Source organism: Microcebus murinus, chromosome 12, assembly GCF_040939455.1.
Source record: "Microcebus murinus isolate Inina chromosome 12, M.murinus_Inina_mat1.0, whole genome shotgun sequence".
NCBI classification, from domain to species: Eukaryota; Metazoa; Chordata; class Mammalia; order Primates; family Cheirogaleidae; genus Microcebus; species Microcebus murinus.
In genome coordinates this window covers 56357428-56368840 of record NC_134115.1, presented here as the reverse complement: position 1 = coordinate 56368840, position 11413 = coordinate 56357428, and the positions used below count along the sequence as shown (strand labels likewise).

General features: G+C 42.4%; 1 pseudogene; it reads right to left on the bottom strand.

Annotated features, from left to right (window-relative positions):
- Window positions 1–330: 330 nt before the first annotated feature.
- Window positions 331–832, bottom strand: LOC105871191 (serine/arginine-rich splicing factor 3 pseudogene; annotated as a pseudogene).
- Between the last annotated feature and the right edge of the window lie 10581 nt (window positions 833–11413).

Sequence of the window (11413 nt, the reverse complement as noted above, 5' to 3'; positions counted from 1 at the left end):
TTCTGTTCCATAGATCTATTTGCTTACCTTGATACAAACATCATGTGGTTTTGAGTATTGTAGCTTTATAATATTTCTTGAAGTGAGGTTAGGTTAGCCCTCCAATTTTGCTCATTTTTTGTGTGTTGTTTTGGCCAGTCTAGATTCTTTGTATTTCATTGTAAATTTTAGAATCAGCCTGTCAATTTCTACAAAGAGATATATGGGAATTTTGATTTTGATTATATTGAATCTGTAGATCAATTTGGGGAGAACTGAGATGTTAACAATTTTGAATTTCTGACCCATAAACAAGGTATTTCCTGTACACCACTTCTCTTGCAAACTGGTCTATTTTCTTTCATTTGGCCTAGATGGGCTATGAGATCTACAGAAGGATTGGGACGGTTTGTGATTTCTCTCCCGAGACAGTGATCTGTCTCTTCTCCTGTCTCTAGAAAGGGACCTGCTTTAGCTGCCAGAGAAGCTTCTCTTTCTTGAAGATCCATGGCATCGTAGAGGACTCCTTCTATGGTAATCATCTCGAGGGCGACCACCCCAAGAGGGAGGTGGGCCATGATTTCGACTTCTTTTTTTTTTTGCCATTTGGTAATTCCACTCTTACACAGCAGCCACATAGTATTCTTCCATCCAGCTCTCTCACAGCATCAGCTGCATCTCGAAGATATTCAAATTCAACAAAAGCAAAGTCAATGGGTTTCTAGCGACCCACACACTTTGGAGTCGCCCATAATAAATAGCCAAAAGCCTGTTCCAATTCAGTCTTGCTGCCATTGTTTCCAAGATTGCTTACATAAACCTTACAGTCCAATGGACAGGAATCATGATGCATTTTGAAAATATATATGTATACACGCACACACACACACACACACACAGTGTGTGTGTGTTGTGGGGGTGGGATAGAGAGCCCTTTTTTTGATCATAGAAAAGCTTGATTCTTAAAAATTTTAGGTACAAATTTAAATGTATATTCCTTGTTTTGAATCCAGAGGTTCTGATTTAGGAGGTCTGTCAAGGCAGAAATAATTTTAAACAAGTATTTCAGGCATCTTGGAGGCAGGTGGTCCAGAAAGTGCTGGAACAATACCTAAGGTGAAATTTCTGGGACTAATTTTTTGGGAGATGTTATCAAAATGTCCATGATGAATGTCCTGCCTGGTCCCTGTGCTGCTCTTCAGAGGAGTCATTCAGCCTCTTCCATGAGTGTCAGAGCTGCCACCACTGAGGTGGAGGGAATTACTCCTTATTCTCTCCAAGTCTTTCTGGGACTCATTAGATGCTTTATTGCACAGTAAAGCTGCACCCTTTGAACCTCTTGAGCTGCAGAGCACTCTGAGTATGAGTTGGTTTTTGCCCACTACTGCTAGCAATGGGGAACACTGGGATTGAATGAAACCTGAATTCACCCTCTTGGGGAAAATCCTAAACTTGAAAGACATTCAATGAAAGCGGTATTTAATTCTTCTTACAAGTATCTCTGTCTGAAACAGAAGGATCCTCATTTTAATTGGCTAGGGTTCTTCTTTGCAAGTAAGAGCATTCATTCAAAGCATAAAAGAGATTGTTAAAAAAAAATAGTTTACAGGTAGGCCAGGAAACTGTGAAGTCAGGAACAATGTTCAAACACATCTCAGGTCTTTTCCAGAGACGACCTTCTGCATTGCTCTGGGAATAGGAGCAGAACTCACTTGCTGGTGCTAGGCTGGATGCTAGAAGCTCTGTGTCTTCTGCACTCCAAAACAGAACACTTCCTCTGCCACATTGCAAAAGATAGATTCCATGTGCAGCCTGCTTCCTAATAATCCTCTCTTCTCTTTTCAAAGCCTAAGTTCCATGTAGGTGCATCTGATTGTGGAATCTAAGTCATATGCCTGTCCAGTGGTATGTTGAAACTGGCTCAAACCAGCTCACAAGAGTGGATTGTTAAATTTCAGGAATTTTATTTACTTATTTTTATTGACACATAATAGACATACATATTTTAGGGGTACTTGTGATAACTTGGTACATTCATGTAATCAAATCAGGGTAATTGGAATCTGTCACCTTATTTATATTTTCTTTTGATATTTGTTTTATATCTTGTGGTCTGAAACCAAACCTGCAATATCTCTGAGGTATGCTCGTATTTAAACCATGGAAATTGGCAAATGGAATTTCCAAATCAGGGCTTTTCTCCCTCCGCAAAGGCGTTTGTGAAACATTTACCAGCATATCACTGCAAAAGATCCTGAGTAGTTCAGTCTCAGATCTCCTCTAGGAAGGGAGGACTAATCTTGTGTGAAATTTTCTGCACACAGGAATTCTGTTTAAAATATGCTGTGCAGCCACCAACATAGAGCAACCACTGGTTGCAAGGTTTCCGCCCCTTGACTCCTTTGTCAAAGTATCTTTTGATGCCTGATAATGCGGAGTGAGATAGAACTGCAAATGTGCTTCAGGTTATTTCTAGAATTACAGCCTTGTCTCCCCTCCATTGGGCATCCTTCCAAGCAACTCTGTTTTCCCTGAAATAATTCAGACTGTTTATTAAAGAACAAATGTGAGCCATGTGAAAAGTCACTGGAAGGCACTGCGCCATGAAAATTCTGACCAACTATGGAAGTCTTCTAGCATTGGGTGTCCAGGAATTATTCCCAGAAGGGAAGTAGAGAAAATAGACTGAAAAGATAAAATGATGGCATGGGGCTGGGCGTGGTGGCTCACGCCTGTAATCCTAGCACTCTGGGAGGCTGAGGCGGGCGGATTGCTCAAGGTCAGGAGTTCGAAACCAGCCTGAGCAAGAGCGAGACCCCGTCTCTCCTATAAATAGAAAGAAATTAATTGGCCAACTGATATATACAGAATAAATTAGCCGGGCATGGTGGCATATGCCTGTAGTCCCAGCTACTTGGGAGGCTGAGGCAGCAGGATTGCTTGAGCCTAGGAGTTTGAGGTTGCTGTGAGCTAGGCTGATGCCACGGCACTCACTCTAGCCTGGGCAACAAGTGAGACTCTGTCTCAAAAAAAAAAAAAAAAAAAAAAAAAAAAAAGCTTGTTTTAACTTTTTCTCCCCTGTCTCTCTCCCCATGCACGCATGCACGTAGCTTCTATAGAGAAGCAGAATAGAATAGGAAACTGCTGTTCAAAGTTCATTGGCGTTTTCCACCAACTGGGATCTCTTTCTGGCTGTCTCTTCTGTCTTCCACCACAGGGTGGTGTAGCTGACTTTGCCCCAGATATCAAAGAAGCAGCTCCATCCTTAGCTCTCATAAAAAGGGAGGCTGTTGTCAGAAAATGATCAGTTTCTGGCATTACCAATGAGTACTTCTGTTTCCTCTATGAGACTGACTTTCTTTTTTAAAAAAATTTATTATCACTATTTTTTTTTTTAGAGATAGGGCCTTGCTCTGTCACCCAGGCTGGACTGCAGTGGCATGATCAAAGTCCACTGCTGTCTTGAACTCCAGGGCACAAGCAATCCTCCCACCTCAGCCTTTCTAGTAGCTGGGCCTACAGGTGTGCATGAACATGACTAATTTTTTAAAGTTTTCTCTTTTGGTAAAGATGAGGTCTTGCTATTTTTCCAAGGCTGGTCTCGAACTCCTGACCTCAAGTGATCCTCCTGTGTCAGCCTCCCAAGGTGCTAGGACTCACACTCAGACCTGATTTTTTTTTTTTTACATGGATCAACTGAAGGTGTAGTTGATTATGTTTTCAGTCTTATAGCTAAAAACACTTTTTACTTACGTACCTAAGCCACTTAAAGAAACCTTGAAGCTGCCTGTTCAGGGACAAGAGTCTATATATAATCCAGGGACAGTCCTGTGACTCACTTCTGATTGTGCTTTTAAAACTCAATCTTGGGCTAGAGAGGACTCTTCTGTAGACTCAGAAACAGGGGGTTCAAAAAGACTCAGGGCAGGTGGGGGGAGAGAGGACTGTGCTTTTGCCTTCCCCTAATAATGTCTGCATGGCTATAGAGGGGTTGGAGAGCGCCACCCGGTGTTGGCAGCCTGGAGGAAGCTTTGCTGTGTTGATCTGGAAAGGGGGCAGTGGTGAAGCCTTCCCAACTGGCTAATGGGCCATGCCCCATTGTATTTTCTTTATCTAGGTTCCCACAGTGGCTAGGACAGTGCCCAATATGCAGTAAATTCTAAATGCATTGTGGTTGGACTTTTACAATTCTAAGTTCCAGGGTTTGTGGGCACTACCCTACACAAAATCATTTACCTTTTCCCTGCAGCTTGAATTGGGCCCTAGACTTTCTTTGAAAAGTCTTAATTTAAAAAGGTAGAAGCGAGCAGCCCGAAGCTGCATTGCAGTTTTTCCTCTAGGCTGGAAGCTTTCCTATAAACCATATGATGGAGTAGCAGATGGCCAAGCTACAACCTTTGTAGCTCTAAGACTTAATAGAAGCCATGATCAACCACAGTAATGGACTGTCTTGTAACCCAAATTGATGCTTTTATTGTGCTCTGATGGACTTGTCACTTGTTCTGCCTCTTCGTTAATTGTGACAAAAATCACTCTAATTATACATATTGAACAATAAATCTTTGGCCAATATCCTTTAGATATAATTTGTGTAACTGAATATCCTCTTCTGAGTATCACTTTAAGAGCTAAAAAGGAAGGAAAGAGATGACTCTGACAAATCCAGGGCATTTCTGAATAAGTGTGAATTGGATTATAATAGGCTGCAGTGAGAGAGCTAGAACAGTGTGGAATACTTTATATTCAGCACAGCTCATCTGGGTCCTGGCAGCCAGGAATTCTGGGACATAGATTTTCTTCAGTAAAACTCTTAATTTATGCCTGTAATAGGCTGATTAAGGATGTGGCAGCGGAGTGATATGATTATCAGCTCAGCTTCTTCAGGCTGAAGTTATAGATCCCACGAGCCACGTACTCCGTTTCTGTGTGATGATGCCTGGATGTGGGCCCTGCACACACGGGCGGCGGGAGAATGGATGCCCCTCCAGTGGAAGGTACCTGAGATTAATGGAAAAGCCTGCCTTTTGTCAGGTATTATAATCAGGAAGATGAAAGTTTCCTCTGTAATACAGTTTTTGCTTCCACTTCCTGGATGCTGCAATTAAAGGCCTGGACAGAGGATGGGGACATGAATAATGGTAGAGCCCGGCATTAGCACAACACTCCATTCATCACTGCTGAAGGGCAAATGCATAACCCTCAAAATGATCCTGGAAAGAGGGAAAGGGAGAGGAGCTGCAATTTCCTTGGAACGGTGATTTACCTCTCAGCAGAGGATGCGAGGGGCCCATAGTAGAAGAAACCACAGTTTTTGAGCCTTAAAATATACAGTGATATTTATAATGTGACTATTATGGGAAGCTGATTAATCATGTGATTGACAAGTGGATATTTTCCAGACAGGCATCTGATTTCATGTATGTGTATTTCTGGTTCATCGAGAGCCAGCTATGGGACCGTTATTGAGTCGGGCTCAGGTTTGTCATTTACAGCAAACTGCTTTCCTTCTTTTCTTAATGTCCTCTGCATCCTCCCCTAATGGCAACATGATTACATTACATCATCAGTTGTGGCTTGTAGGGTGGAGGCTGTGAATCTGATTTTTACTGTTTCCCAATCAGTGCAGAATATTCTGCAGAAGGATAGAGGGTTGGAGACCTCTAGTTCAGCTCAGAATCAATGTGAAAGGCTTGACTAGGAAAATGTAAAGAGACTTCAATTTAAACTAAGCCCAGCGAGGGGCAGGGAGAGGAAAGATGACCCAGTCTCCCAGAAGAAGAGGCTAGCATCGTGTTTGTGCCCTATTCAGGCATCCTTGGGCTCAGGGAGTTCCTTGGGCACAGTTTAAGGCAGGAAACCAAGGCAGAAGTCACACCCTAGAGTCTGGATCACCACTGTGGGCAGGAGATGGGGCAGGGGCCAAAAGGTAGCTGTGACTAGGGGGTCTACCCCTTGGCCCAAGCAGATCCCAAGTTTGAGGGCAATGGGATTAGGCCCTGGCACACCCATCTCAGGCTGCTGCTGTACTTCCTGCCCCTGCCACATTGGACCTGGGGCTGTAAACGTGTCATCAGGCATTCCAGCTGGGAGGGTCTGGGGAAGGCAAAGTCAGGAGCTGACCTTTTGGGAAGTTCTTCCTGGAAGGCTCTGTCATGGAATCATGTTTTAGAAACCCGAAAGAAGGGCTGCTCCGACTACCCGACCATGGATTGGAGAAGAGGCCTGTGATGGTCCAGGTTGTAGGGGGCAGGAGAAGAACGGAAAACTGTAGAAAGAATTCTCCAGCTGATTCTGCACTCACTCTACAGGGGCACGTCCGCACTCAGGCAGGCTTTGCTCACTGGCTGTCTCCCCATTTTTGGGTGGGCTGGTGCCTCTGAGATTCAGCTTCACCCCTGTCCCCAGAGCCATGGCAGCCTTATTTGTGTCTCCTGCTGTCTTCTGTGTCTAACTCAGTCATGCAATTGTAGAAGATAGTTTCCAAACAGGTGACTTTTCTGACTTACTTGTCCAAGTGACTAAATGACTGCCAGTTTATTCTTCTTGTTTTGAATTCCTCAAGCTGAGGGGGTTAAAATGGATTATATGCTATCAGGAAATAGGGACAATTCTAGACTGGGTATCTTAATAAATCTTATCTACGAGTCCAGAGGATGGATAGAGGCTAAAGCTGTGACACTCTTTTTTTTTTGACGGTCTTGTTTTGTCACCCGGTCTAGAGGGCAGTGGTATGATCATAGCTCACTGTAACCTCAGACTCCTGGGCTCAAGTGATCCTCCTGCCTCAGCCTCCCAAGTAGCTGGGACTACTGGCGCATGCCACAATACCTGGAAAACTTTTTCTATTCTTAGTAGAGACAGGGTCTCGATTTTGCTCAGGCTGGTCTTGAACTCATGATTTCAAGTGATCCCTGAGCCTTGGCCTCCCAGAGTGTTAGGATTACAGGCGTGTTAGGATTACCACACCCTGCTGATAGTCACTCTTATTAGCCAAGAAAAGAGGATGCTTGGTATCTTTGTGGTTTGTTTTTGTCTGTGCTTCGACAAAATTACAAAGTTGTCTCAGTTGTTTTTTCTTTCACTTCACCACAGTCGCAGAGGGCCCTGGCCTGTTGTTGATGCTCTGTGAGACTGTTGTGTCCACCAGGCAAATGCTGTGAACTAGTTGTAAACGTCATGCCACTCCCTCGTGTCAGCAATGCTTTTCTCTTTTTCAGTAGTTTTATCCAGATGGTGAGGTTGAGGTGAGAACTAATCCTAATGCTGTTATTTGTACTTAATATTTTTGAGGCTTCATTCACTTAATAAGAGGCACAAACTTGGCATGATTTTACTAATAACTATTTTCAAAGAAAAATGTGTTTGTATCCAAACTAATGAAACAATTTCCTCTATGCAGGAATTGATGACCCTTCTCTCACTCCTCTCTTCCCTAGAGAACCTCTAGGGCGTTTCTGTTTGCAATAAATATGTAGGGCTTTGTTTATTTACTTGGTCTTCTCTAATACAAACATTGATTTGTAGCAGTGGGTTTATTTAAACAGCAAACCAAAAAAGAAAAAAAAAAAAGAAAAAAAGAGCTTCCCCAAATGAGCATTTCTAAGCCAAGTTTCTTGCCAGAGGGGATTTGTTTCCCTTTCATTTATAATTCTCTCCAAACAAGGTACTGTCAGGGGAAGCCTAAGAAATAGCATGAGCAACTCAGCTCACTGTGGCTTCAAATTTCAGCTCCAACCAGGGCTAAGCCACACAACGCAGAAACCAAGAGAAACAAAGGTTCCAGTCCTTCAGTCCCACTGGAAATAGTAGCTGCAAGGTCTCAGTAGGCAACGAAGAGAAGAGGGTATTTCTCAGATGCACAGAAAGAGGCCTTTTCTCTCCCCAGTTTACCTTCAGAGCGCTGTCATTCTGCACTTACCATTTGAACTGCCTGTCACAGTGTGCATTATTAATTCCTAAGATTTCTCTATATATCTGGCTTATTTGATTAACCCATGAGCTCTGGTCCCAATTGCATCAGATAAGACTTCCACAGCATCTGAAGGAATGTGACAATATAACAGAGATGAATCTGGCAACTATCTTTGAGGTGGGCTGATTATCCCAGGATGTAGGTGAGCTCACTGGGATGCAGAGATATTATTGTCCAATATCATTCACTTGGAAAGTAGTGTTACCCCCCAAATTGGGGTTCATTCACCTGGCGAGCAACAAACGACTCTTCAAGAGAACGTGGGTCTTTATCAGTAGGAGTTTCATTACTTGTAACAAGAGAGTACCAGCAGTATTCTCCGAAGCAGTGTCTCCCGAGGGAAAGTGGCATGGAGTTTTTATGGAACAATAAAGAAAGAGAAGATTTGTCATCACATATGGTGGGTGGGTGGGGTCCCAGTTGCACAGGTGTAGTGGGTCGTCATACTATCATAGGTTGACTTATAATAATGAAGCTATAGCACCTTCCCAGGTGGAGTATTTAGCATGGTAGTGAAGAAATTTCACTCGAGTTCTTCTAGAAGCTTCCAGGGTCTGCCAGGGGCTAGTTTTAGCTGGCTGGGTGGCCACAGGCCACACAGGGCTCTGAAAAACAAGGCTGTAAAACAAGAAGCTGTAAAACAGGCTGATTTTTCAAGCTGGTTGAATTCTTATAGTCCCTAGAGACCCCCCTTCCTGCTTACAGTGGCAGGGTCTGGATTTGAACTCAACTCCTGTGATTTCACTGGTCACACTTTTTTTTTTTGTTGTTGAGACAGAGTCTCACTTTGTTGCCCAGGCTAGAGTGAGTGCCGTGGCATCAGCCTAGCTCACAGCAACCTCAAACTCCTGGGCTCAAGCAATCCTCCTGCCTCAGCCTCCCGAGTAGCTGGGACTACAGGCATGTGCCACCATGCCCAGCTAATTTTTTCTATAGACATTAGTTGGCCAATTAATTTGTTTCTATTTATAGTAGAGACGGGGTCTCGTTCTTGCTCAGGGTGGTTTAGAACCCCTGACCTTGAGCAATTCGGCCACCTCGGCCTCCCAGAGTGCTGGGATTACAGGCGTGAGCCACCGCGTCCGGCCTGCTGGCAACACTTTTTGACCAACCCCTGCTACTCAAGGGAATTAGAGTACTAAAATATGGGATGCAGGCAAGACAATTATAAAAAGTACCAACCTGGAATGAAGAATATCATATTTAGAAGATTTATTAGAGGGTGGTACTAAAGTAGATCACATAGAACACAATGAATAGTGGCAGAGACAGGGTATGGAGAACATTAGTTATGTTCTACTCAACTGTGGGGAAGACATTCCGTGATTGGCATTAAGCATCATACTCTCTGATGCAGTTGAGTAGAGAATTCGGGGAGGTGGCCTGAAGGAACATATAAGAGATAACTACAGACTTCCTCAATAACAAAAGATGAGTGACATCAGCCTGGAAGGGATCCGGCTGGTGGAGGATGAACCTGAAAATTTATCACCGGATCTCAGTGAATGATCTAATTGAATGTCCAGGTTGATGTGGCCTGGGAGTGGTGGTTTACAGCATGTGGGGATATATTTGTATGTCATACACCAGTGATATCAATGACAAAATACAATTAAAACAAGTCCATGAGTACAAGCTTCTGAGCACTCAAGAAGGCAGCCATCCTATGAATTTTATGAACAAACATAAATGTAATATACATGCATTATACAGAAAACTCCAATGGAAAACAAAGTTGTATTTACCTTAGTAATGTGCAATTCTCTTCTTTCTCTCTGCAGGATTTATAGTTAAAAGACTTTGACCTCTTTATTCCAAACTTACCACCTATAGAACTGAGCAATCACCTCCAGGAGTTCTTGATTCCTACATTAGAAGTGCTGAGCCATCTGATCAGCCTGCGGGTTGCTGTAGAACATCTAAGTCCTCTGAGGACCCCAGTCTGGTGTCCTTGTCCTCCTTGCTTCTGAACAGTTTTTTTTATTGAGTATCTAGACATCTTCAGGGCAGGAGAGTGGTCCCAGGTAAATGCCAGAGGCTTGAAAAGTCCAACACAAGAAAGTGACTGTGTTTTATCTGAGGAGTAGTGATCTATATGAAAAGTGACACATGCAGTTATAGTTATAAAGATATTAACTCTATAAGGAGAAAATGATGTAGGATGGCATCAATATCTTAAAAATTAAAGTTAAATAAAAGAAATAAAAAATAAGGTTATTTTTTTATGAAGATCCACCACAAAATAATACTTTAAGAATTTAATTTTCTTAAAGGCTGCCTCTCCCCTTTCTTCCTTAATTTTTCTCTACTCTCTTTTCCCACTTTTGCCTTAAATTAAAATGTGATATGTGTTTTATGAAGCTTTATTAACCCCCCATTTTCTAAATGTATTTTCTTTTCTTTTCATTTCATTTACACATTTCTTTATTAAACATACATGGGCCAGGCACTGTTTTTGGCTCTGAGGATAAAGATCACAGAAGTGAATAACCATTGTTATCTTTCTGTTAATGTCACATCATTGAGATATTGGCCAAGGGCATAAGCTCAGCAGATCGTAATTTCATAGCGGTCTTCATGAACAAATCACTTTTTCTTTCCTTCTTTTGTCTACGTTTATGGCTAGCTGCCAACTAACTCCTGTTCGACCCTCTTTTATTTAGATGTATACCTGACAACTCTCAAACTTAAGACTTTTTTTTTGTTTCTAATTATATTTTCTTTTTCTCTTTTGTAAATCTATTTTCTTGATTGGCATTTATTATGAGAAAATGCAGGCTGCAAAGAATCCATGAAGAAATTATCGTAGTGTTCAGTTAGTAATGCTGAGCAGTTGACCTGTTTTTCACATTAAAGTCTATTGTCTAGGATGGCTGAACCAAAGTGAATAGAACAACTTATACTGAGACACGTGGTTAAAGTGTCAGTGTAACAGCAACGAAAGCTATTGAACACAACTTCTGATTGCCAGGGACACTGTACGTTTTGCACTTTCACTTTGTTGCTCAAGATCAAAGCTACAGCCTTTGTGGCCTGATATTTCCCACAGCCTCACAGGCAGCTTCTGCCTGTGCATCTGAGTCTAGTGGCGACAGGGAGGGGCATGCCCCTTTCTCTTGTTCATTTCACAGATGTTTTCTAGGTGCCACACAAAACAGTTCCTTTCTCCCGCAGTCAAAACCAAAAAACTCACTTGCAAATTCATTCATGCGAATTCCTTCCTTTTGCCCTCCCTCTATTTCACTAGGCATTTGCAGATAAATGTGTTTGGGTCTCAATTTAGGTGCATTTGTTATTAATAAAACATTCTTCATGCTCACATGGATATGGATGTCTGATGTTTTCGGTTTACTGTTGAAAAAAAAAAGGCTGCCCTTAAATTAGAAGTTTCTTATGAAATATTAAAGCTGTTTTAATGACTTTTCACTTAATCACTTTTCACAAGGGCCAGATTTGGTAAAT